Source organism: Bombyx mori, chromosome 11 (assembly GCF_030269925.1).
Source record: "Bombyx mori chromosome 11, ASM3026992v2".
NCBI classification, from domain to species: Eukaryota; Metazoa; Arthropoda; class Insecta; order Lepidoptera; family Bombycidae; genus Bombyx; species Bombyx mori.
Genome location: NC_085117.1, coordinates 4868731 through 4873730, shown reverse-complemented (window position 1 = coordinate 4873730; position 5000 = coordinate 4868731). Strand labels below are relative to the sequence as shown.

Sequence of the window (5000 nt, the reverse complement as noted above, 5' to 3'; positions counted from 1 at the left end):
CGCGATTACAAATAATTCATTAAAATTCTTCATCACAACGTTTCGCTTCGCACCGTCGTCGTCGTCGATATTAAATAACGATTAATACAACGTCAACAACAGAATAACGAAACCAAGACGACAAAAATTCATATACACGAGAACTCGCTACGCGCACGCTAAACATAACGCGCGCGCCAGAGAGGTTCGACGTGATTATGAAAATTTTGAAATAACAATAAAACATTTTTAGATCCGTCGGAGAGACGAGCTAGCGAAACGCGATTCGTAATCGTAGTCTTCGGTCAGATTTTAATTAAATAAAACAACACGTAACGACGAGTACGAACGCGTAACGCGGAACGCGTCAACGCGACGGATCACGAGCGCGGCACGAGCCACGCAATGTGATTAATGTTTTTTATGCAGCCGGCCCTCAGACAGGAGTGGTCCTGGATGTGTCTCCACGGACCGCAATGTGCGTTCGAAATGTCGATGTTCAAATGTGTCCTGCAGTTCACACTATGACGCGCAGTTAACTGCGTTCTTCATCGACCCGCGAGCCAAGTGATCCACCGTCCAGGGTAATGATTTTCGTTTTTTCTGTAATGTTTAAATAAAAATAAAAAATTTCTTTTTTTTTTTTTCTTGTCGAAAAAAAAAACAATAAATAAATAAAATGTATTCTATGTTAATTTACGAAACCGTCAACGACGACGAGAGAGACACGAGCGAGCGCTCCCGCAAGAACGCGCGCACGCGACTCTCCGTGACGTTTGGACGTGTACGCGACGTTTCGACGTTTTCGCCGTGTGCGCGCGCGCGTTTCGCATTTTATACATAAATATTATAATATTCGAAATTTCGAATCTCAAAATATATAATAATAAACATATAAAACACGGTGGTACAACGCACGCACACACACGTTAAGAAAACTAAAACGTCTGTGAGTTTTTCTTTCGATCACCGCGTTCTCGCTCTCGAGCGCACTAGTGTCACGACGGCAATCGAATCGACACGACGACACACACACACACAACTACTGCATCACACACACACACACACACACCACAAACACAGAACAACACTGTAATTTCGGTGTCAGTAATGGTATTTTGTAGTGCGCGTATAGTTTTATGCGTGTGCTGCCGTGCGCGTGCAGTACGCAGCAGTATTAGATATATAATGTCAGCAGTCAGATTCAATATCGTCGCGACAAACGCGCGCGAGAGCGTGAGAAATCGGATAAACGATAAAAATTAAGAACGATCGAATGTATGCATGCGTATATATATATAAATAAATAAATAAAATATTTACATATCACACACAATACAACACACGTTAATGATCCTTCCGCAGGTTCCCCTACGGAAACCTTGTTACGACTTTTACTTCCTCTAAATGATCAAGTTTGGTCAACTTCCCAACAACGCCGACGGCCGTGAAGCCACCGCGTGTCGGTCCGAAGACCTCACTAAATCATTCAATCGGTAGTAGCGACGGGCGGTGTGTACAAAGGGCAGGGACGTAATCAACGCGAGCTTATGACTCGCGCTTACTAGGAATTCCTCGTTTATGGGGGATAATTGCAAACCCCAATCCCCAGCACGAAGGAGTTTCAGCGGGTTGCCCGGGCCTCTAGGCCAGGGAGAACATGCTGATTCCTTCAGTGTAGCGCGCGTGCGGCCCAGGACATCTAAGGGCATCACAGACCTGTTATTGCTCAATCTCGTGCGGCTCGAAGACGCCGGTCCCTCTAAGAAGAATTTTAATACGTCGTCAGTGAGTTGCGCGACACGAGGCCGCGCACACCTAAATAACGACGCCTATTTAGCAGGCTAGAGTCTCGTTCGTTACCGGAATTAACCAGACAAATCGCTCCACCAACTAAGAACGGCCATGCACCACCACCCACCGAATCAAGAAAGAGCTGTTAATCTGTCAATCCTTCCGGTGTCCGGGCCTGGTGAGATTTCCCGTGTTGAGTCAAATTAAGCCGCAGGCTCCACTCCTGGTGGTGCCCTTCCGTCAATTCCTTTAAGTTTCAGCTTTGCAACCATACTCCCCCCGGAGTCCAAAATCTTTGGTTTCCCGGAAGCTGCCCGCCGAGCCATTGTAGTAACGTCGGCGGATCGCTAGATGACATATTTACGGTTAGAACTAGGGCGGTATCTAATCGCCTTCGAACCTCTAACTTTCGTTCTTGATTGATGAAAACACCTTTGGCAAATGCTTTCGCTGATGTTCGTCTTGCGACGATCCAAGAATTTCACCTCTAACGTCGCAATACGAATGCCCCCAGTTATCCCTATTAATCATTACCTCGGAGTTCTGAAAACCAACAAAATAGAACCGAGATCATATTCTATTATTCCATGCACGAAATATTCAAGCAGCATTTTTAGCCCGCTTTGAGCACTCTAATTTGTTCAAAGTAAAATTGTCGGCCCACCTCGACACTCACCGAAGAGCACCGCGATAGGATTTTGATATTGAACCGGCGTTTTTTAGAACGCCGGCTCACCGACGATATGCTCCGCAAACGTGTCAGTATCACCGCGGATGCGGTGCACCGACAGCGCGGCGCACAAATGCAACTACGAGCTTTTTAACCGCAACAATTTTAGTATACGCTATTGGAGCTGGAATTACCGCGGCTGCTGGCACCAGACTTGCCCTCCAATTGTTCCTCGTTAAAATATTTAAAGTGTACTCATTCCGATTACGAGGCCTCGTAAGAGTCCCGTATCGTTATTTTTCGTCACTACCTCCCCGTGCCGGGAGTGGGTAATTTGCGCGCCTGCTGCCTTCCTTGGATGTGGTAGCCGTTTCTCAGGCTCCCTCTCCGGAATCGAACCCTGATTCCCCGTTACCCGTGACAACCATGGTAGTCGCAGAAACTACCATCGAAAGTTGATAAGGCAGACATTTGAAAGATGCGTCGCCGGTACTTGACCATGCGATCTGCAAAAGTTATCCAGATTCATCAAAATTAACGACTTCGGACGCGAGGCCCTCCGTCGATTGGTTTTGATCTAATAAAAGCACTCATCCCATCACTGGTCAGAGTTCTGATTGCATGTATTAGCTCTAGAATTACCACAGTTATCCAAGTAACTGAGTAAGATCTAAGGAACCAAAACTGATATATTGAGCCATTCGCGGTATCGCCTTAATACGGCTTGCACTGAGACATGCATGGCTTAATCTTTGAGACAAGCATATAACTACTGGCAGGATCAACCAGGGAGCTCTCTTTTTCGTTAGCTCGAAAACTAAAACGTCGCACCGCATCGGGCGTAAAAACGCTCGTACGGCGTGATCGTGTTTAGGTATTATAATAGTATTTATATAATAAACAACTCTCGTTGTTTACTAATAAATAATATCATTAAATATATAAAAATCCATATCCTAGAAAATTTAATTTTTAAGGAAAAGGATAATTATACAAAATCGGTCCACCGAGATTTCGCATAAACCGTTCACGTTAAAACATATAATGTTTAAATAAAAACACCATATGAAATATTATAATTCGTTTTAACGAATAAAATTTCAAAATCGCGCACGGAACGTACAGAATGACGTAAACGACTGAACGAACAGGTGCATTCGTCCGTTTGATTGTTTCATTCTGAAATTAGAAATGAACTAACCGAACGAACATGCCGTCGCATGAGTTACGCATATGTCTCACACGGTGTTACGGCGACCGCAGCGTTTCGGTTAATCTATAATAAATATATTATATTATTATTATTATTAAACACGAAACACACGCAACGCGCAAAACCAATGAACATATGAAAAATTTTAAAATTTCCAGGACCAAAAAATTTATGCGTCCAATCACAAAAGTCTCCTCCTCTCCTCAATGTATATATGTCAAGCTTCTGACCGGACAAGATATATATGAGAGATGGATAGATACTTCAGATCGCATGACGCAGGTCCGACGCTGATCAAATATATAATATATAACTTTATAATGTGTTCGTTTAAAAACGAGAGAGAAAAACTGAAAATGTAATCCAAAAAACAACAAACATCAATCAAATCTTCCTCTCTCGCCTCGCGCACCAACTAAGGCACGCCCGAACATCAAACGCGACACGCGCTCAAACCACACATGTGATGCGGGCCGTGCGCGTTCGCATGCATACATACGTAGGATCGTCGTCCGCGGTGAAGTCTGTTGAGCCGTGGATTTTAAATTTTAATTTAGACAGAATATAGTTTATTATTATTATTATTATTATTATTATTAGTATTAGTATTATTATTAATTATGTATATTTATTTTAAATGTTATTAATTAAAATATAATTTTTTTTAAAAGATTTTTATTACGACTAAGTCTCGTCGGCCAGGTCTAAATATTTTATTAATTTGTCCTTTTCTGCCTTCACGAGGTGAAGGTACATCACGCCTTGATGATGATGATGATGATGATGATGATGATGATGATGATATTGATAAATTTTCATATCCACCACGTAGAAGGTTATCATTATGACATCTTATTATGTACGTAGGTACATTAACATTAATAACTCCTCCTGAACTGAGAACTGACTCCAGAGCGAGAAGAAGAAACCTCCTCACGTAGCGCGCAGTACCTATCGTGGATAATAATAACTACTACATAACTAACTGCCTTCTGTATCAGGACCCCTAACCCAGTTAGCTAGCTAGCTGGCTGGCTGGCTGGCTGGCTGGCTGGCTGGCTGGCTGGCTGGCTGGCTGGCTGGCTGGCTGGCTGGCTGGCTGGCTGGCTGGCTGGCTGGCTGGCTGGCTGGTACCTACTACCGACACAACTATTGGAATAATTATTTTTAAATCAATCAATCAATCGATAAAAATCAATAATGGCGGTAGTCTAGTGGGCCAGGTCTAAATATTATATTAAATTGTCCTTTTCTGCCTTCACGAGGTTCTTTCTTTCTTTCTTTGTTTCTTTCTCGTCATGAAGAATGGTGATATCAACCAACACTGCGCGACGCGCAGACCGA

The 5000-nt window shown here is 43.2% G+C and overlaps 2 non-coding genes across 2 annotated transcripts; both read right to left on the bottom strand.

The window, feature by feature from the left end:
* Positions 1-409: 409 nt before the first annotated feature.
* On the bottom strand, positions 410-566 carry LOC119630940 (5.8S ribosomal RNA). Its single transcript, XR_005246499.1, has one exon. It is a non-coding gene; the product is annotated as a 5.8S ribosomal RNA (ribosomal RNA).
* Positions 567-1327: 761 nt separating this feature from the next.
* Positions 1328-3235, bottom strand: LOC119631096 (small subunit ribosomal RNA). Its single transcript, XR_005246555.2, has one exon. It is a non-coding gene; the product is annotated as a small subunit ribosomal RNA (ribosomal RNA).
* Positions 3236-5000: the final 1765 nt, after the last annotated feature.